The sequence below is a fragment of the Perognathus longimembris genome, chromosome 1 (genome assembly GCF_023159225.1).
Source record: "Perognathus longimembris pacificus isolate PPM17 chromosome 1, ASM2315922v1, whole genome shotgun sequence".
Classification (NCBI taxonomy): domain Eukaryota; kingdom Metazoa; phylum Chordata; class Mammalia; order Rodentia; family Heteromyidae; genus Perognathus; species Perognathus longimembris.
Window position 1 is genome coordinate 73166585 of NC_063161.1, and position 23470 is coordinate 73190054.

Here is a 23470-nt window from a genome sequence, read left to right on the forward strand (position 1 = left end):
TCCATGTCTGGATGCCTCGGGCAGTCAGTCACCCCAGGCCAGGCTAATGCAATCCCAGGGTGCAGGCCAAGGCTAATGCAAGTCCAGGATGGTGCAGGCCAGGGCCCGTGCAGGCCCAGGCTGGTGCAGGCCAGAGCTGGCACAGGTGCATCGTGGACCCTGTCTTGCAGATCTCCCCAGCTCCCTGGCTGACTGGTCTGGAAAATTTCTAGGTTTCAGTTATCAACTTATGCTGTGCGCTTTGGCCGAGTGATCCCGGATGAGATGGGTCAGATCCACCTGCTGGGAAGATAATTTTTTAAGAGGGAAATTCTAAGGTGTTTGTCCTCAAATCTCAGCTTTTCTAATCTGTGCTGAGTCTCAGAGAAGGCCTGCTTTATCTACCTGAAATGATTTTACCCACTTCCCCCTTAGATAATGCAGATATTTACTCTGTGTGTGTGTGTGTGTGTGTGTGTGTGTGTGTGTATACCCCTATCCTAGGGCTTGAACTCAGGGCCTTGGCGCTGTCCTTGAGCTTTTTTTGTTCAAGGTTAGTGCTCTAACACTTGAGCCACAGCTTCACTTCCGTCTTTTTGCTGACTGGAGATAAGAGTCTCACCTTCTTGCTCTGGCTTCTAACCTTGACCCTCACTGCTGAAGTCTCAGCCTCTTGAGTAACTAGGATTACAAGTGTGAGCCACCTGGGATATATTTACTGTGCTTATTTTTGTCTTTCATCCTCTCCTCTCTAAAATCTCAACTCCTTAAAAGCAATGATTTTTTTTCCCCTGGAGTCTCAGTGCTGGTCTTGGTAACTGGTGTGTGAGAGTGTCAGCTCAACACCTGCAGCCTGTGTGCATGTGTGCATTTACGCATCTGCATGCACCTTTAGGATCCAAATCTGGACCATAGCACAACATGCTCAGTCCAGACGGGCAACATAGGCCCAGGAAGCAGGTGGCTGGGCACCAGCCAGTCATGCACATCGAGTTTCTAAAAGCAAACAAACAAAAGATGAAATATAAGCCACCTAAGAGGAAATGACAACAGGCAAGATCCATCCAGTTCTCCAACTTCTGCACTTAGTTCAAGTTGCTCTTTTCCAGTCTGCAGTCTCTGACCTGTGAGCAGACGGCAAAATCAGTCTAACCAGACTAGCATTCTATCTGTCTATCTATCTATCTATCTATCTATCTATCTATCTATCTATCTATCTATCTATCTATCATGCCTGCAGTCCTAGCTACTCAGGAGGCTGAGATCTGAGGATTGTGGTACAAAGTCAGCCCTGACAGACAAATCCAAGAGACTTATCTCTAATAACAAAAAGTCAAAAGTGGAGGTATGTCTTAGGTGGTAGAGCCTCAGCCTACAGTGAAAATAGCTCAGGGAGAGTGCCCAGGCCCTGAGTTCAAGCCAGTACTGGTGCACAAGTGTGTATGTGTGTGTGTGCATGTGCACACACGTACACAATAATAGAATGTAAAAAAGTGATACAGCGCTAGGAGAGGGTAGCTCACGCCTGCAATCCTAGCTACTCAGTAGGCTGAGATTTGAGAATCATGGTTCAAAGCTAGCTCAGGCAAGAAAGGAAAGTCTGTGAAGCTCTATCTTTTTTTTTTTTTTTGGCCAGTCCTGGGCTTGAACTCAGGGCCTGAGCAATGTCCTTGAGCTCCTTTTGCTCAAGACTGTCACTCTACCACTTGAGCCACAGCACCACTTCCAGCCTTTTCTGTGTATGTGGTACCAAGAAATCAAACCCAGGGCTTCTTGCATGCTAGGCAAGCGCTCTACAACTAGGCCAAACTCTACCACTAGGCTAAACTCCTGGCCCTGTGTAGGACACTATAACTAACCACCAGAAAACTGGAAGTGGAGCTGTGGCTCAAAGTGATGGAGTATTAGGCCTGAGCAAAGGAGTGCAGGGACAGTGCCTGGGCCCTGAGTTCAAGCCCCATGACCCACCAAAATAAATAAATAAATAAAGGTTAGAATATTGCTCATAGGATACTTTAGGATTTTTTTTGTCTCAAATTTTTGTTTTGGCCTGTGAGCATATGTGTATTTATGTACTATATCTTAATAGAATTTTTTTTCCTCTTTGGCAGTTTTGGGGGTTTGAACTCAGCTTTTAATTACCTTTTTCTTTCAAAGTTGGTCTTCTACCACTTGAGCCACACCTCTACTTCTAGCCTTTTCTTGGTTAATTAGAGGTAAGAATCTCAGATTTGGTGCTGGGAATGTGGCTTAGTGGTGGAGTGCTTGCCTAGCATGCATGAGGCCCTGGGTTTGATTCCTCAGCACCACATAAACAGAAAAAGCTGGAAGTGGCACTGTGTCTCAAGAGGTAGAGCCAAAAGGAAGACAGGGACAGTGCCCAGGCCCTGAATCCAAGCTCCAGGACTGGCAAAAAAAAAAAAAAAAGGATCTCAGATTTGTCTGCCAGGGCTGGCTTTGAATCTTGATCCTCAGACCTCAGTTTCCTGAGTAGCTGAGATTACATGTGTGAGCCACCAGCACCTGGCCTAAACAACTTTCTTCCTTCCTTCCTTCCTTCCTTCCTTCCTTCCTTCCTTCCTTCCTTCCTTCCTTCTTTCCTTCCTTTCTTCCTTTCTCTTCTTTTCCTTTTTTTTATTTTTTGTCAGTTGTAGCGTTAGAACTCAGGGCCTGAGCACTGTACCTCAGCACTTCCAGCTTTCTGGTGGTTAATTGGAAATGAGTTTCATGGACTTTCCTGCATGGGCTGGCTTTGAACTACAATCTTCAGATCCTCAGTCTCTTGAGTAGCTAAGATTACAGGTGGGACCCACCAGTGCCTGGCCTAAACTTATTTCTTTTTTTTTTTGGCCAGTCCTGGGCCTTGGACTCAGGGCCTGAGCACTGTCCCTGGCTTCTTCCCGCTCAAGGCTAGCACTCTGCCACTTGAGCCACAGCGCCGCTTCTGGCCGTTTTCTGTATATGTGGTGCTGGGGAATCGAACCTAGGGCCTCGTGTATCCGAGGCAGGCACTCTTGCCACTAGGCTATATCCCCAGCCCTAAACTTATTTCTTAATATGGGCCTTGGTAAAAATCATTCAAAGAGAAGTATGGTGGTATACGCCTATAATCCCAAGACTTAGGAAGTTGAAACAGGAGAATCAGAAGTTCCAGGCCAGTCTGGGCTATATAGTGAGATCCCGCTTCAAAGTCAAAACAAACAAACATTATGGAAAAGTATGTGGGTGAAACTATTCGTACAGGCATCTTTGGGAAATACACCCAGCCACTTAGCAATGTGGGTTCCGAGAATGCAGAAGAAACAGCAGCTCCATTTTCCTGTCTGTGTGTGTCTGGTGAGGGGCTTGGAAGGTGGTGTGTGCATGCATGTGCACATGCCAGTCCTGGGGCTTGAACTCAAGGTCTGGGTGGTGTTCTTGAGATTTTTCACTCAAGGCTTCAATTTGGATTTTTGGTTAATTGCAAATGAGTGTAACAGATGTTTCCACCTTGGCTAGCTTTGAACCATGATCCTTAGATCTCAGTCTCCTGAACAGCTAGGATTGTAGGTGGGAGTGACCAGCACTTGGCTCCCCGTCCTTGTTTTTGAAAAAAGGCCTTGCTATGGAGTCCAAGTGGCCTGGAACTTGTAATTCTCCTGCTTCTGCCTCCTGAGTGCTGGGGTTACAGACATGCACCACCTTGTTCTCTGTTCAGGAAGGAGTTTGACAAGCCTGCTTGCCTGCCCGCCCCGCCTGCCTTTCTTCAATTTGGGGCCTCATGCTCTTGCTTAGTTTTTTTCTTGCTCAAGGCTGGTGCTCTACCACTTGATCCACAGCTCGGCTTCCATTTGTTTACTGATGAATTATAGATGACTGTCTCTCAGGATTTGTCTGTCCAGGCTGGCTTTTAATCAGGATTCTCAAATCTCAGTCCTGAGTAGCTAGGATTACTAGTGTGAGCCATTAGCAGTAGGCCAGGTACCTATCCTTCCCTCCTTCCCTCCCTCCCTCCCTCCCTCCCTCCCTCCCTCCCTCCCTCCCTCCCTTCCTGCCTTTCTCTTTCTTTTCTTTCTTTTTTTTTGCCAATCCTCAGGACTGGGGCACTGTTCCTGAACTTCTTTTGCTCAAGGCTAGCACTCTACTAGTTGAACCACAGCACCATTTCTGGCTTTTTCTGTTTATGTGGTGCTGAGGAATCAAACCCAGGGCTTCATGCATGCTAGGCAAGCACTCTACCACTAAGCCACATTTCCAGCAATTAGTAGGCCAGGTTTTCTAAGTAATTCTCTATGGCTTGGTTGGAGGGCATTTCTTGGTAAATGTCCTGTCCCTCCCTCTCTTCCTTCTTTCTTTTCTACCTTCCTTCCTTCCCCAGACCTGGAGCTTGAACACTGGCCCTGGGTGCTATCTCTGAGCTTCTTTTGCTCAAGGTGAGTGCTCTACCACTTGAGCCACAAGGCCACTTCTGGCTTTTTTGAGTACTTTACTGGAGATAAGATTCTCATGGACTTCCCTGCATAGGCTGGCTTTGAACCGAGATCCTCAAATCTCAGTCTCCTGTGTAGCTAGGATTATAGGCATGCACCACTGGCATCCAGCAAATTGTATTAATATTATAAAGGTGGTGTACAGAAAGGTTGCAGTTACATAAGTCAAGTAATGAGTGCATTTCTTTTTGGATACTGTCACCCAATGAATATTTGTTTAAAAAACTCCCAACAATTTTCTGTATCTAAATTCTCCCTTTCTTTTTAACATGTAAATCCTTATCCTGTTCTTTGTGCTCTAGGAGTTAGTAAAGCAGAAATAAATACACAGCAGTGTGGCTGGAGGGGCAGAGGAAGTTCCCGGGAGAAGGTAACCATTTCATCAGATAGTTTGGAACAATTAGACATCACCTGCTTAATCAGCAACAACAATAACCAAACCTGCACAATTTGTACAATGGTCTTAAAATGGATCACAGAATTAAAGGCAAATTTTAAAAATACAATAATAAAATATAATAATAAATAAAATAATAAAATATAATAAAAATAAAATATAGCTGGTGGCTCATGCCTGTAATCCTAGCTACTCAGGAGGCTGAAATATGAGGATCCAGGTTCAAAGCCAGCCTGGGCAGGAAAGTGAGATTCTTATCTCCAACTAACCACCAGAAAATAGGAAGTGGCACTGTGGCTCAAGTGACAGAGCACTAGCCTTGAGCAAAAGGAGCTCAGGGACAGTGCCCTGGACCCAAGTTCAAGACTCAGGATTGAACATATATATATATATATATATATATATATATATATATATATATATATATATATATATGTGGTTAGATAGATATCCAGAAGGAGACTAATGGAAAATCCTTGTAACTCTAGGAAAAACGTTCTTTTTTTTTTTTTTTTTTTGGCCAGTCCTGGGGCTTGGACTCAGGGCCTGAGCACTGTCCCTGGCTTCTTTTTGCTCAAGGCTAGCACTCTGCCGCTTGAGCCACAGCGCCACTTCTGGCCATTTTCTGCACTCTGCCGCTTGAGCCACAGCGTCACTTCTGGCCATTTTCTGTATATGTGGTGCTGGGGAATTGAACCCAGGGCCTCATGTATACAAGGCAAGCACTCTTTGCACTAGGCCATATCCCCAGCCCCGGAAAAACTTTCTTATATGCAGCTTTTATATCTGTTATCTGTAAATGAAAAATGAATATTACATTAGATTTTATAAAAAAAATAAACATTTAAAATATACTTATGAAAATGGAAAGAGAAGTCACAGACTGGTAAGAAATATTTGCAAAACACATACGTGATTAAGGATTTGTATCCAGAATATGAGGAATTCTGAAAATGAATAGTAAGAAAACAATTAAAAAGTGACCCAAAGTGCCAGGTATGATGGTACATACCTGTACTTCCAGCCACACAAGAAATAGAGATAGGAAGATCCAGGTGTAAGACTGACTCAGACAGGATCCTGAGACCTCATCTAAAAACAAGCAAAAAGAAGGACTGGGGGCGTGGCCCAAGTGGCAACGTTCAGAGCTGCTGGGTTCAAGTCTCCCTATCTCCAACAGAGGAAAGAACAAAAGAAGGCTGTGGAGGTGGGGGTGGGGACATTGACTGGGAAGAGGCTCCTGGGATATTTTTGGGGGGGGTGGGGGGAGAAGGTGATGGAACTATTGTACAACTTGGGTGTCAGGACGTGCTCACAGAGCCACTGCAGCTGTGGAGACCTACAGAGCTGTCCACAAAGCTGCCAACTCCATGTAAATTAGACCTCAAGCCAGGGAGAAGCATCCTGCAAGTGGCTTTCCTCAGCTTAGCTGGGGGTTTCTACATCTGTCCAAGTGGATACAATGTAGATGACACCCATACCATGCTCTCTGTTACTCCAAAGCTAAGACTTTACACATTGTATCACAGGCTGGGCCACAATGTCTCCTCTCTGTATTTACTAACTTTTATTTTGTGTGGCTCCCTCGGCCTTCCTTCCTCCCTCCTTTTTTTCTGTCTTTTCATTTTGGACTCAGGGCCCTGCCTTTGCTAGGCAGGCACTCTACCCTGTGAGTCATGACATCTCCAGCCCTTCTTGCTGTGGTTATTGATCAGGTGTTGTACAGAGGAGTTACCATTTCATAAGTCATGTAGAGAGTATATTTCACCCTTTCCTTTGCTTTCCCTCAGTTTCTCCCTCCTATCCCTGCCCATAAGTTACACAGTTCATTTTCCACGGTGTATACTGAATTTTGCTGTGGTTATTTTTGAGAGAAGATCTTGATTTTTGCCAGCCTGGACACGCTGTGTGTGTGTGTGTGTGTGTGTGTGTGTGTGTGTGTGTGTGTGTGTGTACTGATGCTTGAACTCAGGGCCTCCAACTCTCAGCTTTTTCTGCTTAAGTCTGGAGCTCTATCGTTAAGATAATGGGACATAAGAGACTGGTGGAGTTTCCTGCCGCCGGGGCTGGCTTTTGAACCTCTATCTTCAGAATTCAGCCTCCTGAGTAGCTGGGATTACAGATGAAAACCACAACCATTGAGGTCTGAGATTTCTTTAGGAAAGGTTTAGTGATGGGGGAGAGAGATGGAGGGGATATTGACCAGGATACGCTGGAAATGTCTCAATAAAACTTGCCTGATGTAGATGCTAATTTGAAGCCATTGGTGAAGAGGAGCGGGGGGTGGGGCTTGTCCCAGGGCCCTGAGACTTTTGTGCCCTGAGGCTGGAAGCCTGGAGAAAGACCCTAGAAAAATAGCTGCCTCAGGATGGGTTAGTGCCACTCTGGAATGGCAGCCCAAGACCCTACCAACCCAACCCGGAACTTGGGGCTAATCCTAGAGGATGGCCCAGCCTGCTAGCACAGCCCCCAGCCCCCAGAACACTGCTGAGCAGCAGAGGGAAGAAGATGCAGCTGGGGTTGGGCTGTGATCCGCCTTTGCTTTGTACCCGCACCCCCCCCCCCCACCCCCCAGCACTGGGTTCCTGCTGATGGGCCTTTCTTGTGCTGAATGAATGAGAAGGGAGCCAGGCGCTGCCTCTGGAATTTTCCAGAGGCAAATTCCTCCTATCTTGCTTGTGACCCAAGAAGGTCAAGTTGAAATTTCAACTACCGAGGGACCTTAAAGAGAACATAGTTGCTCCCGTAGACCAGCCCCAAACTCTAGCAGTGTAACCTCAACTTATCTGTGTGGACCAGGATTCTGGAGGTGCCTGGCCAGGTGCTACAGCTAGCCTAGGGCCAGACATTGGTGACTCACACCCATAATCCTAGCTACTCAGGAGGCTGAGAGCTGAGGACCACTGTTCAAAGCCAGCCTGGGCAGGAAAGTCCTTTTGCATCTTCTCTCCAATGAACCACCAGAAAATTGAAAGCAGAGCTGTGGCTCAAAGAGGTAGAGCGCTAGCCTTGAAAAAGAAAAATGTGAAAGACGAGGGGCTGTGTCTCAATACCTTTTTATTTTTTTGGCCAGTCCTGGGGCTTGGACTCAGGGCCTGAGCACCGTCCCTGGCTTCTTTTTGCTCAAGGCCAGCACTCTGCCACTTGAGCCACAGCGCCACTTCTGGCCATTTTCTGTATATGTGGTGCTGGGGAATTGAACCCAGGGCCTCATGTATACGAGGCAAGCGCTCTTGCCACTAGGCCATATCCCCAGCCCCCTCAGTACCTTTTGACCAGGAACATCAAAGGATTTATTCTCCCCCCCCCCCCCGCCATTTTGTATCTGTCAAGTCTTAGGAAACAGAGCAGCAATTCCTTATCCCAAGGTGAAGGAGTACATAGGGCCTCTGGGGGGTCGGTCCATGCCTGGCCAGGTAGGTCACCTGTGGGTCTGGGGTGGCTCAAGTGGTAGAGTGCCAGCCTTGAGCAAAAACGCCAAGCAGCAGAGAGGGTCCCTGAGTTCAAGCTTCAGTACCAGTGTGCATGCCACGTGCATATGTATACACACATACATGCATACGCATGCCAATAAATAATAAAAGAATGAGTCCTCTGCTATAAGTTGTCCCCTGAATACAAAGAACCCGAGGACCCCCCCCCCCCCCACTGGTCCTGCCTGCCTGGTGCCTTCGGATCCACCTCTGACCTCTGTGTTCAGAGCCACCACCCCGTGTGACAGGCAGAGGCAGAGGCAGGGGCTCCACACTTTCTTTCCCCCAATTGGTCTGTTGACTTCAAATCCAGTGTGGTGATATTACGGGCAGAGCCTGGGTCTTCTTCCCCAGGGGCCCATGGGACCTCATTTGCCTCTGCCCCCCCCCCCCAAACTGGCACAGCAAGAGCCACCATCCTGGGGGGCAGACTGGGCCTTCTCCCTGTAGGAGTGTCGACCTTGAATTTCTCACTCCCCCAAACCGTGAGCACTTAAGTTTTGTTGTTTAGATGCTATCCATGGCATCTTCCTTGGGAGGAGGGGGCAAAGGATGACCCATCGGTGGGCAAACAGTCCTGGGTTTACAATGGCTGAACTCTCAATGGTGCGACCCTACCGCAGCACAAAGATAGTTTACCTTCCACAGAATCTGCACAGCAGGTTGGGAGTTTTGCTTGTTCCCCTGGCTAGTGATGTCCAGGACATTGTGTGGCAACTGTGAGCGCCAGCTCCCAGTCACGCATCCCTGGGGAAATCAATGGACCCTTTGCGGTGTGCTGTGTTGCTAAGCAACAATGCCCAGGAGGTGAGGCGATGAAAGGCATCTTTGACTTACAGCCTGTCAAAATGCTTGACAGGAGAATTGGGATGTAACCCTATGGGAAGTCGGAGCGTAGGCTAGGCACGGAGCATCTGTATATGCTAAGAGTTATGTCAGCAAGTTGCTTCTGAGTTATGGAAATCTCATAGTCAGCCATCCGTCAGTTGGAGACCCAGGAAAGCCAGGGGGTGAATTCCAGCCAGAGTTCAGATGCCTGAGATGCAGGAGAGCCAGCAGTGCCCGTCCCAGTCCAAGGGTAGAAGAAGAGCAAGGTCTCTCTCAGCTCAAGCCGCAGGCAGGGAGAATTCAAGCTTCCTCCGCTTTTTGCTCTATTCTCGAGTTGGGTGACGCCCACCGGCACAGCCAGGACCTGGCTTGACTCCACCCACAACTTAAATGCCAGTGCCATCCAGAAACTCCCAGGGAGGGTTTGGAACCATGATCTGGATACTTCGTGGCTCAATCATGGTGACACAGGGAATCAACCAAGTCATGGAATGAGCTGAGCTGTCCTCTGACACTCAAGGAGAGGGAGACCTATGGGATGCTACTGCGTCTCCAGCCTGCCATAGCTAATTCTCTCTCTCTCTCTCTCTCTCTCTCTCTCTCTCTCTCTCTCTCTCTCTCTCTCTCTCTCTCTCTCTCTCTCTCTCTCTCTCTCTCCCTCTCTCTCTCTCCTTCTCTTTTGCCAGTCCTGGGGCTTGAACTCAGGGCCTGAGCAATGTCCTTGAGCCTCTTTGTGCTCAAGGCTGGTTCTTTACCACTTGAGCCACAGCACCACTTCTGGATTTTGAGTGGTTAATTGGAGACAAGAGTGTCATGGGGACTTTTCTGCTTAGGCTGGCTATGAACCTCGATCCTCAGATCTCAGCCTCCTGATTAGCTGGGATTACAGGTATGAGTCACTGGTACCCTAAAAGCTGTTCACTGGCCTTTTTTGTTTTTTCTTTTGTCAGTTGTGGGACTTGAACTCAGGGTCTAGGCACTGTCCCTGAGCTATTCAGCTCAAGGCTAGTGCTCTACCACTTTGAGCCACAGCACCACTTCTGGTTTTCAGGTGGTTAATTGGAGATACAAGCCTCACAGCCTTTCCTTCCCCCGGCTGGCTTTGAACTGTGATCCTCAGATCTCAGCCTTCTGAGTAGCTAGGATTACAGGCATGAGCCACTAGAGCCCAGCTTCCAGCCCTTTTAAAATTCAGATTCTTTCTCAGATAGGGTCTCACGGTGCTGGGGAGCCTCAGGACCATTATCCCCAATGGTAACTGGGATTAAAGGCATGTGCTACTAAGCTCGGCCCAGGGAATTTTTCTCCCCTTCTAATAGCAGATAGCGACCCAGTTGTCCCAGATCTGAGGGTGCGCGTCCCATGCTGGATTCCCTCCTTTCTTCCCAGGTGCCCTTGGCTTGATAGGAATGGCCGGTCAAGAGGGTATTCATCCTGGACCTCCCCGGTCCGCTGCCCCTGTTCCCTGGGCCCTGGTCCTCTGCTCCTCCCAGGCACCGGGGTGTGGTGGGACTCCTGGCCCCCCACTTCTCCCTGTGTGACCCTGGGAAAGTCACCCCACCTGGCTGAGCTTGAGCGCTGAGCTTGGCTGTTGTATGGAGAGAACAGATGGAGCTAGCACAATATGCAGGGCCGGGGCTTGCCGTGGAGATGGGGTGAGAGGCCCCATGGGGAAGGGGGGCCCTCCCGCAGGAAGTGTCTGCCCCACGGACCCCACCCCCACCCCCAGGTCTCCCCGGCTGGGCCTCCCGCGCTGGGCCTCCCAACCCCAGCCTCACCACAGCCCGGGGCCCGCTCCACGAACAGGTGGAGGCCGGGAGGAAGGCCCGACGGCCGCACGGAATTTGGAATTTGGACTCAGGGTCGGTGAGTTTGTGGGCTTTGTGGCTGAGTCGGAACAGGGTCTCGCAGCCCAGGCTGTCCGTCAACTTCCACTCGCCCCGCCCCGGAGGAGGAGGGGGCGTGCCCTGGGAAGACAGACAGGGGTGGGGACCAATCAGAGGCCGTTGCTAGGGAAACGGAGCCCTCTGCCAGTTACGCCGAGGGGGCGGGGTTACCAGCCTTCCAGGGGCTTCCTAGCGCGCTCCATGGCCACGTCTTTCCCTAATAAACCAGGATGGAGGTTCACTGCCGGCGTCGTCCTGCAGTTGAACAGCCCCATAAAATCGTGATGAGGTGCGTGCACGGGCGGAGCGGGGCTGCTTGCCTGGCTTGGGTCCCCGGGAGAGCGGGTGTCTTCAGAGTTGCTGAGGCTCAGCCTGGAGCCAATGGCCCCACTCCTGCCATCGCAGGAGGGAGGCTGAGATATGAGGATCGCGGTTCAAAGCCAGCTGGGGCAGGAAAGTCTGTGAGACTCTTAGCTTCAAGACACCACCAAATAGCCAGAAATGGAGCTGTGGCCTCAAGTGGTAGAGCGCCGGCCTTGAGCACAGAGAGTTGAGAGATAGGACCAGGCCCTGAGTTCAAGCCCCAGAATTGGCACAAAAAGGCATTTCTGATGTCGAGCATTTGGAAGCCCTCTTTGGGCGCTGCCCTGAAGTGTTTAGGAGTCTGAACTGGTCCCTGACCGGGGATTTCTTGCTGCTAGACGCGATGCCAGCAACGGCAGGGGAGTTTGAATTTTGCTACTGCACTCCAGGGTGACATGAAGGAGAGATGGACGGGCAGCGGATGCACCTCACCTTGGCAACCTGGTTCACTCCACACTGGGCACCAGACGGGCCACACACACCCTGCACGAGGGCTTTTCCTGTGCTGCCCAGACTGGTCTCTGGAATTCTTGAGTTTAAATATTACTATAACTCTGTCTCCCGAGTTGCTGCTACTACAGGCATGCACCACCACTCTTGGCAGTATGCAATCTCATTAAAAAAACAAACAGAAAATCCTTGAAGCTGTGCACCGGTGGCTCATGTCTGTAATCCTAGCTACTCAGGAGGCTGAGGTCTGAGGATCGAGGTTCAAAGCCACTGCAGACAGGAAAGTCCATGAGACTTTTACCTCCAATAAACTACTCAAAAAACCCCCCAGAAGTGGCGCTGTGACTCAAGTGGTAGAGTGCTAGCCTTGAGCTCAGAGAGACACAGGGATATTGCCCAGGCCCAGAGTTCAAGCCCCAGGACTGGCAAGAAACAAGAAACAAAAAACCTTTTGGTCCCCTCAGGAATATAAAAACAGTGGATTGAAGTGTTCAGTTAGCTCAAGCTGGCTTTGTTATTTATTTATTTGGTCAGTTATGGGGCTTGAACTCAAGGCCTGGGCACTGCCCCTGAGCTTTTGTGCTCAAGGCTAACAGTCCACCACTTTGAGCCACAGCTCCACTTCCAAACACTTACATTTTTCTCTTTTTCATAGTGCTGGGAATTGAACCCTGAACCTCAGGCATGCTAGGCAGGTGCTCTCCCATGGAACCACACCACCAGCCCCCATCTGGTTTTAAGCTTTCACTGTCGCCTTGGTTGCTGGGGTTATAGGCATGTGCTACCATGCCTGGCTGCATAATTTGTGTAACTACCAAACAAGCCCCAAACGAGCGCTGTTCTCCTAAACAACTGGCTACTCTGCCTGGGAATATCGGGGGAGCTGGACATGGGCACAGCTGAAATTACAATACTTGGGAGGTCGAGGCAGGAGGATCACTAATTTGAGGCCTGCCTGGGATACATAGCAAAAGATGCTCTCAAAATGCAAAATGAAAATAAGAACAAAGTATGTATTTTTTGACAGAGTCTTTTAAGAAATGTAACAGGTAAGAACTTATACATACAGTCAGGAGCTTCCTGAATAGAGTCCCAGGGGCACAACAGATAGGAGAGAGATTTGACAAGTGAGACTACATTAAAATAAAAAGCTTCTGCACAGCTAAGGACGTAGGTATCAAACTAGAAAGACAGCCAACAGACCGGGAGAAGATTTCTTTTTTCTTTTTTCTTTTTTTTTTTTTTTCTAGTTATGGGGCTTGAACTCTTGGCCTGGGTGCTGCCCCTGAGCTCCTCAGCTCAAGGTTAGTGCTCCACCACTTTGAGCCACAGTGCCACTTCTGTTTTTTTTGGTGGTTAATTGGAGATAAGAGTCTCATGGACTTTCTTGCTGGGGCTGGCTTTGAATCGCGATCCTCAGATCTGAGCCTCCTGAGTAGCTAAGATTACAGGCGTGAGCCACCAGAGCCTGGCTGGGAGAAGATCTTTACCAGCAATATATCAGACAAAGGCCTGATATCCAATATACACAGGGAGCTAAGGAAAGACTTCTCAGAAGAAGAGGTAAGAATGGAAAAGAAACACATGAGGAAATGCTCATTGTCTCTGGACAAATCAAATCAAAACAACTCTGACATTCCATCTCACCCCAGTAGGACTGGCCAGTGTTCTGAATTGGAACAACAACAAATGTTGGCGGGATGTGGGGAAAAAGGAGCCCCACTGCCCTGCTGGTAGGAATGTAAACTAATACAACCTCTCTGGAAAGCAGTCTGGAGGTTCCTCAAGAAACTAAATGTAGACCTTCCCTATGGCCCAGCCATATACAGCATCTGCCCTGAGCATCATGAGCCAGGATATGACAGGGACACCTGCACCTCCATGTTCATTGTCCCACTACTCACAATAGCTGAGATATGGAAACAACCCACAATAGATGAATGGATCAAAAAATGTGGTACCTATATATAAAATGGAATTTTACACAGCCATTAGAAAGAATAAAATGCCATTTGCAGGGAAATGGAACTAGAAAAAAAACATGTTAAGTGAGCTAAGCCAAGATCAGAGAGACAAACTGTCTGGGATATGACAAACGACAAATTATACAGAGTTCTAGTACTCACATACAATGCGACCAAAAGAGGAGATAGTCTTAGGAGAGAATCACAAAGGTACAATACCCAAGCACCTCTTCATATTTTATATAACATACATACTGAAATGAACTCCAAAGATACAGAAACAAAGGACTTCTTTTCTTAATTTGATTTTCTTTTGCTGACGAGTCTGTATTCTTGTTGTTATATATGGTGTATTCATGTGCACATCTGTTGGAAGGTGGGGGGAGGGCACAGATCAGAGGAAAAAGGGTACTGGATGTGGATGAAAGTGAGCTATGCAACTCGTGGGTGGAGATGGGAGGGAGGGAATGAGAGAGAATAAGGGAACGGATGACACTATGGAAGGAAATGTACCTACTACCTGAATATGTAAAAGTAACCCCACTGTACATCACCTTAAAATAATAATAAAGTAAATCAAGAAAAGAAATGTAACTGGTTGCAAATATTAAAATGTGACAAAAGCCAGGCACTAGAGGCTCATTCCCGTCATCCTAGCTACTCAGGACGCTGAGATCTGAGGACCATGGTTCAAAGCCAGCTCGTGCAGAAATTCTATGAGACTCATCTCCAATTAAGCTGAAAAGTCGAGCTGTGGCTCAAGTGGTAGAGCGCTAGTCTTGAGCACAAAAACTCAGGGACAGTGTCAGGCTCCAAGTTTTCAAGGCTCAGAACTGACACAAAAAAAAGAAAAAGAAAAAGAAAAACATGGCAAGAAGCGTGACATTGGTTTTCTTTGGGCAACTTCACCCTGCCGGGTGTAATTCAGAGACACAGGTGGGATCATGTCTTGGTTTCTTCAGGCTCCTGCAGTTCATGGCTGTGGACATTAGGTGGCAGTGCTTCCCCATAATAACCCAGAGCCTCTGAATTCCCTTCGTGTGGCTCATGGTTGTATCACCTAGAATTAACAAGAATCCTGTCAAGATGGTTTATTTAGCAAGAATCTCTCACCCTCAATCCATGATTCACTTTAGTATCTGCTTCCCTTGATTATCCCGATATTTTTGAAGCTCTGTGCTAGGAGTGAAGAGCAAAGACTAAAATATTTCCATCTACCACCTGTGCATCCATTCACCCACCCAATCAATTCATCCATCACCCATCTTTCCACCCATCCATCCTTCATCCATCTCTCCACCATCTGTCCATCCATCATTTATCCATAATCCCACTCATTTGCCAGTCATCCGTAATCCATTCATTCATCCAATCATCCACCATCTATCTACCCATCATCCATTCATCCATCATCCATCCATCGCTTATGCACATCTCCACCATCCACCCATCCATCAAACATCCATCCATCGATCCATCCATCTATTCATCATCCATCCATCCACCCCTCAATTCATCTGTCTACCTATCAATTCATCCATCCATCCATCATCCATCCAACCATCCATCAACCATCTGTCCATCCATCCATCTATTCATCATCCATCCATTCATCCACCTATCCATTTATCATCCATCTATCCATCTTTTCATCCCTCCCTCATTCCCTTCCTCCATCCAAACTTGGAGCATTTCTTTTTCTAAGAAAAGTACTGATATGAATTTATCTTTTTTTTTAATATTTATTTATTTATTTATTTGCCAGTCCTGGGGCTTGGACTCAGGGCCTGAGCACTGTCCCTGGCTTCTTTTTGCTCAAGACTAGCTCTCTGCCACTTGAGCCACAGCGCCACCTCTGGCCGTTTTCTGTATATGTGGTGCTGGGGAATTGAATCCAGGGCTTCATGTATGCGAGTCAAGCAGTCTTGCCACTAGGCCATATCCCCAGCCATGAATTTATCTTTAAAGGTAAAACATATTAAAGATTCATTCCGTCTAGAAGAGTATTTTGAGCATTTCACCACCTCCCTGGGAGACAGTTGGTATCTCTCCAGGGACTTGTGGGGTGAAGGCTGGGAATGGTGGTGGAAAGCATTGACATGCCAGTAACAGTTTTAATTATTTTTTTTTTTTTCTAGAATCAGATGTTTGTGTCATGGAAATGTGCTGGGCTTTGTTGACAAGTGACACAAAAGATTTTATTCTCCAGAGATTTTGATCGTGGGCAAATATCCTTGTGGGAATCCCAATCTCCAGTCAATTAGTTGACCGGTCAGGCAGTGGCTGGGTCTCAGCCTGTGGGGATTCAGGGAGGGCAAGGGCTGACCTTGGCCTCCAGATGAGGCAGAAATGAGAGGGTCCCCATTTCTTTCCTTCTTTTCCTTCCCTCCCCTGTTCCTCCTTTGCACTTTTGAGGCAGCTGGTCTACCACTTGAGCCACACCCCCAGTGAGTTTTTGCTCCAATTACTTTTATTTTTTGCCAGTCTTGGGGCTTGAACTCTGGGCCTGGGCTTTCACTGTCTCTGAGCTTTTGCGCTCAAGGTGATTGCTCTACCACTTTGAGCCACAGCTCCAATTCTGGCTTTTTGGTGGTTTATTGCAGATAAGAGTGTCACATGGATTTTCCTGCCCAGGATGGCTTGAAACCATGATCCTCAGATCTCAGCCTCCTGAATAGCTAGAACCAACAGTGTCCGGCTGCTGTACTGGTTCAGAAGGGTCTTGCATTTTTTTTTTTTTTTTTGGCCAGTCCTGGGGCTTGGACTCAGGGCCTGAGCACCGTCCCTGGCTTCTTCTTGCTCAAGGCTAGCACTCTGCCACTTGGGCCACAGCGCCACTTCTGGCCATTTTCTGTATATGTGGTGCTGGGGAATCGAACCCAGGGCCTCATGTATACGAGGCAAGCACTCTTGCCACTAGGCCATATCCCCAGCCCCTGGGTCTTGCATTTTTGATCAGAGTCAGCCTCAGATTGCGATCCTTCTACCGATGCCTCCTGTGTAGCTGGGATGACAGGTGTGTCCCAATGTGCTCAGCCCCTGTCTCATTTTGCAGATGGGTTTTGGGAAGGAACGTAGACTCGCTGCAGTCATGACCTTGGCATGACCTTAACTGGGCTCTGCTTATCTTGGACCTCTGAAATGGCGTCCACCATTTAGCCTCCTCTTCCCAGAGAGGTTGTTCTGTGAGTCTGGGCCTCTAGGTGTTCATTCACTCACAAGGAGTGCCGAGCCCCAAGTCACAGCTATGATCTTCAGGTCCTTGCTGGCGTGGCGTGGCGTGGCCCTGGCATCTTCACATGCTGTGACAGGTTGAGTCACTCCATCTCCTAGGAAGCAGTTGCTTAGCTGTTGGATGGTACGGGGCCGGTGAGAGCCAGCAGGGTGTGGGAGGGCCGTCCCCCATTTCCACCTGCAGCTACTTCTGTGGCTCCGCACCAGGTGGTGCTCTGACCCACTTTTCTGTTACACATTGAGTCACAAGAGAATTTGGTGGTGGAGGTTTGTGTGTGTCTGGCTGCCTATCTTCAGGGATCCGGGGGAGTCCTGGTGGCCACTTTTTGGGTGACACTAATAGCTCTCCTCTGCTCTGTAAGTAACCCCCACTGAGACCTGCAGTGTGTCCCTTTCATCCAGAGCTCCCCAGTAAGTTCACACAACAGTCTGAGCCTCCACTGGCAATGCTTGCAGGGCCTCAGGCGTTAACTGGAGGGCCTTCCCACACGGCTCTCTTATGGGCATCCTGGGGAGCTGCTGAAGGTCAGACCCTCCCACCCTCCCCCTGCCCTGTCAGAGCTCTGAGCTATGCTTGGGCCCACCAGGCTCCCTGGGAGTGAGGCTGGCTGCTTCAGATCAGGTGGCCCCAAGATGTGGCCACCGGCAGGAGGAAAAACCAGGCCACAGGGCAGACGCCTGTGCTGCCTTCCTGGCTGATGTCCTGGGCACCTGGGTTAGCCACTTGCCAGTGGGCCCAGCCCCATTTCCTCTGGGTGTCATTCTGTCCCCTTTCTTTACCGTTGTGGTGGCACAAAGCCATCCTTGCCATCACCAGCATCACCAGTGAGGGACATGTGACCCAAGCCCAGCCAATCACATAGCTCCTTCCCCTCTCAAGCGTGATTGGTCCAGGAGGTAGAGGTGTGTGTGTGTGTGTGTGTGTGTGTGTGTGTGTGTGTGTGTGTGTGTATGTTCAAGAGGAACCAATGGGAGCACCCCCTTCGGCCCGAGAAGGGCCAATGGGAGTGCCTCCTGCAAGTCCTGCTCCTTCCCCCAGGGCCTGGGGCCGCAGAGTTGCCCTTGACCCTGAACTTCCCAGCACCCAGAACTTGGAGAAAGAAACTTCCATGTCTTGTAAACCACATGACCTCAGGTACTCTGTGTTAGTACCTCAAGCCAAAGGAGACAGTCCTGGACATCCGAAGGGAGGTGCAGATAAGGTAAAAATAGAGTTGCAAGGAAACAGGGGGTGAGGGTGGGGGTGGGAGGGTAGGTGTCTCTTTCCAAGGGAGGCTTGGGAGGAAAACTGATTGCTCTCTGCTGAGCTCAGGCTGGGCTTTGAGGGGGCAGCACACCTCCCTACTGGTGGTCTGTGGAGCCATGGAACCTTCCAGCAGGGCTGGTGACAGCCGGGGTCCTCCTGTGCCTGCAGCATGGGCCCCAGCCGCTTGGCTTCCTGGGAAATCTCAGCCTGCACTGTTGTCATTCGGGCCTAAAATCCTAATTTATATCACTGGGAGGGTAATTTATACACTCATGTAAATTCCTTTTACTGCTGAGTTTTGAATAACAGATGTGTAATTATTTCCAGCTCCCCTTCCAAGACAATTCTAAACCGAGGGCTGCTAATACCTTAATATTCTTCAGGATTGCCAGGGATGGTATTTTGCCTGGATCAAATTCATCCCCCTGTGAGGGCTGACATTATTGGGTTACAGATTTTGCTTCGGGAGGCTGGAAGGCTTAGCAGTATGTGTGTGTGTGTGTGTGTGTGTGTGTGTGTGTGTGTGTGTGTGTGTGTGTGTGTGTATGTACAACCAAGGCCGGCCCTGTGTGTTTTGCTATTTTTATTTTTGCAGGCTGGTTTCTTCTTGAGTCACGGGTCTTCCTTGCAGACCTACAGTGTGAGCAGCTCCAGGATTGCACATGGGAACAAATCACCTGCCCGAAGTAGCTAATGAACCTTAGGGGAGATTAGTATTTTTGTTTTGTGTGGGACCTGGGCTTGAACTCAGGGCCTGGGTGCTGCCCCTTACCTTTTTTGCTTGAGGATGGTGCTCTACCATTTGAACCACAGCTCCATTTCCAGAAACCTCACACCCAGTGAAGTCTCTAATGATGACAGGAGCCTGGAGGGACCCCACCCCCTTGGGCCTTCAGGGGCTGAGCGGATCCATGTTGGGTCCTGAAGCTCTCATAACCACAGGGAAAGGGGGAGTCTCCAGATTCATTTCCCCCATTCCTGCCCCCCCCCACCTTGCACACTCTACACCTGGTGTTGATTGAATGCAGCACTGACCTCAAACAGTGCCAATGAAACCCTCATCCCCACCGGCCCCTCCCACGAAACCTCAGACAGCATGTGTGTGTGGTTGGATGTGGTGGTGCCCAGATGGGAGAGAGCTGGCTTCTATGCTGAAATCAGAGTCACCCGCCTCTGGGGGACCCAGGGGCTTCTAGATTCATCTCCACAACACAGATGCAGTTCACCTCCTATAGTGCACATGTTACTTTGTTCTTTGTTTGGTGGTACTGTGGTTCAAACTCAGACCCTGGAGCTTATGATGTAAAGTTCTCTACCACTTGGGCCACACTTCCAGCCCTTTTTGCTGCAGTTTGTTCTACAGTTGTGTACCACCATGCCCAGCTTGTTTGTTGAGGTGGGGGGGTCTTGCTAACTTTTTTCCCCCCAAGGCTGGCCTTGAATAGAATCTTCCACATCACTGCCTTCCTGGTGGCTGGGATTGCAGGAGGAAGCCACCACTCCTAGCAACTGTTGCTGATTTTTTTTGGAGGGGGGGAGGGAGACAAGGTCTTGCTGTGTAGACCAGGCTGGCTTCCAATGTACAACCCTCCCACCTCTGCTTCTTGAGTGCTGGGATTATAGGGGGGCACCACCATGCGGGACAAGCTGATGTCCCTAAGACCCAGGCAACCTTCCTGCTTTGCAAGAAGGAACATGAATCAGGAGACCCAGATTCTATATTTTGGAACAACAAAAAAAATCCCTCTGGGCAGGGCGGGGGACCAGGCTCAGGAGTCCCCACTGGGCCACCTCTCTTTCTCTGGGTCTCCCTCCCTCTGGCTGGCTGTGAGGCCTCTGCCCAGCAGCTGACAGAAGCGATTTGGCCGGTGAGTGATAATATAATTCAGAGCTCCTCAAGGAGACACGCTATCAGGGAAAAAAATATAATAGACTGGTCAGAAAGGGTTATCTTTCTTCCAGAGAGAACAGTTATTAATCTCTTCCCAGTACATTTTCATATCATTTCAGACATTTATTTCCAGGCTGTGATATTACAGAACCAGGCTCCCACGTCAGTTTTGATGCACTGGAACACGCTGGACCCCGGGCGGCGTAATTACCAAGGCGGCCACAGGAATTGCTAAGGAGAGCCTGACATTTGCAAATGGGGCCCAGTGCTCAGTGATCCGGATGGGAGCCGTGCAGGCTGCATGTCAACGAGTGGGCTGGGCTGTGCGGCGCCCGCCTAGATTCCCAGAGCAGGGCTGGGCCACTGCAAAGGGGGTAGGGACCGCTCCACCGCCTGCGCCCTTTGCCATACGGAGACCAGGCTTGTCTTGGGCCTTTTGACTTCAGGTTCTTTTGTTTTGTTCTGTTTTGAGGATGGTACTGGGATTACAGCTCCAGCCTTGCACTTGCTAGGCAGATACTGTACTGCTGAGCCACGCCCCCAGCCTTTTTTTTGCTTTGGTTATTTTCAGTTGGGTCCCCCATTTTTGTGTGGGGCCAGCTTCAGACACTACTATCCCCCTACCTCTGCCTCCTCCAAAGCTGGGATTACAGGCAAGCACCACTACGCTGGACCATGGCTATAATTTTTCTTAAACCGTGGACCCATCTCGTCCATGGGGGCAGGCTCCAGAGCCCCTAATGGATTGTGGGGCCAGAGAAGAGGGGGCCCCGAACATCCCACCCACCTCCATGTGCCAGCTTAGCCACCTCTATCACCACCATAACATGCCTCTCCCTCCTTCTTCCCTCCTTTCTTTCCCTCTGTGCTTGAGTCTTTCCATCAGTCTCCATCCATCCATCCATCTATCCATCATCCATCCATTGGTCCACCCATCCATCCATCCATCTATCCATCATCCATCCATCGGTCCACCCATCCATCCATCCATCTATCCATCATCCATCCATCGGTCCACCCATCCATCCACCATCCTCCATCCACCCATCCTCTGTTCATCCATCCACCATCTGTCCATCCTCCATCCATTATCCATCATCCGTCCATCATCCATTATCCATCCATCCTCATCATCTATCATCTACCCATCCTCTATCTATCCATCCTTCATCTATCCACCCATCCATCCTTCATCCAGCCATCCTCCATCCTTTTTTTCTTTTTTTCCTGGAGCTGAGGACCAAACTCGGGGCCTTGAGCTCACCAGGCAGGTGCTCTTCCGCTGAGCCAGATCCCCAGCCCCCTCCATCCTTTTTTATTTTGTGTGTGGCAGTGTACTGAGACTAGAACCCAGGACCCCCTGCTTGCCAGGCAGGTGTTCTGTCATTCAGGCCAGGCCACCTCTTGCTCCTTAGGTTGAAGTTCCTTCTGAAAGCTGAAAGGACCATTTGGTCCTCTTCCTTTCTTTCTCCCACTGACAGAGGAGGAGACACTTGGCCAAGCTTTTCATAGCTGGAAGCTTCTGGAACACATTTTCTGACTGGGTCTTGGCAGGAATGTGAACTTTCCTTTTTTCTCAGGAATCTTGCGGCTGGAGCCAGCAGTTCAGTGGCTGCAGGCTCAGTCCCCACAAGCCACCCATGGCCGGGGCCCTCGCACAGACAAAAGAGGTGCAGGGCAGCAGCTGCTCCCCAGTTCCCTGATGCCAGGGGTCCTGTCACCAGCTCCTGCCTGGCTGGTCTGTCTGGCGGAGCCTGGCCTGCTTTTCCTGCAGTGACAGGACAGCTGAGGCCCTGCACCTCTTTTGAGATAGAGTCTTGATTTATGCCTGAGCCTGGCTGGATTGTGATCCTCCTGTTTGTTCTTCCCAGCGTCGCTGGAATAATAGACACTTGTGAGCATGCCCAGCATTTTTATTGGTTGAGATGGAGTCCCGGTAGCTTTTTTCCTAGACTGGCCTCTAATCATGATCCTCCTGAGTAGCAGGGATTAAGGTATGAGCTACCACAGTCAGCACACCATCTAGCTGTTTTTGTTTCTGAAGCTTGTTCATGCAACGGGATCCAAGAATCTCGTTAAAACACAGACCCTCTGTGTCCTCATCACTTGGGATGGGTGGGTGGGTGGGCTTCTGGAACATTCTCTCCCACAGGTTCCAGGTGAGGTTGCTGTGGCTGGCTGCGGGCGCCATGGGCACTGTGGTGTGGTCGCCCCTGCTCAGGCTGCCTCAGAGTTCCCACTCCTGCTTTGTCTCTGGAATCCACAGGCTGGAGCCGGGCTCGCAGCCAGCACAATCACCCCACTTCTGGTCTTGATAATCATGGTGGGAACAGAAATGGCTCTTGTTTGAGGAAGCTCTCCCCAACCAGACTCATGCCCAGTGCCTGTGCAATGGCACTCTGGTCTCCGCGTTGATTGTAATCAGCATGACATGATGTGATTGCTTTGTGGCAGCCCAGAGAGGAGGAGTGGATGAGGTAGAAAACCAACCAGGCTTCTGGGGGCACAGAACATGGGTGTGTGTGGGGGTGAGGGTTCCTGTTTTAGTCTCTCTGATTGATGTGTAATAATGTATGATTAGTGTCATATTCCACATATGCACACAGATCAATGCAGCCAGGGAGACAGGGAAACTGACTTCTCTTTCTTCTCCCTCCTTCTCCCACCCCTCCCCATCAGGAGGTGGCAATGCCAGGGGGTGGGAGGGCTGAACCCTGGGGGAGGGTGGAAGGAAGGAGAGCCAGAGGGGGAGGAGGGAGAGAGAGAAGAGAGAGAATCTCCTTGGACACAGGAGATTCTTCATTATCTGAAGAAAATGTACCCCCCCCCCAAATCCCTGTAGCTATTACCATCTGCCAAGCTGGTCTCTACCCATTGTCCTTCAGATAGCTGGGATTACAGATGTGAGCTACTGTACCCACCATGAATCTGCTTTCTGTCCAGCGAGTGCCTCAGTCTCCCCAGGGAGCAGAGACCATGCTGTTGTCTGCCTTTTGTTTTCCTGGTGGCCTGGCTTGCACAGGGCAGTTTAGAAATGTTGCTGGATTAAATCTATGATTGACTGGATGGGGAAATGAATCTTGCATTTGGGGGAAGGGTTTTTTTCTTTTTCGTTTTCTTTTTAACAAGAGAGAAAGAGAAAAAAAAAAGCCAGCATGGTGGCTTATGCCTGTAATCACAAAGGATTGCAGTTCAAAGCCAGCCTGGGCAGGAAAGTTCATGAGACTCTTATCTACAATTAACTCTCAAAAAGCCAGAAGTGAGTCTGCAGCTCAAGGGGTAGAAGGATT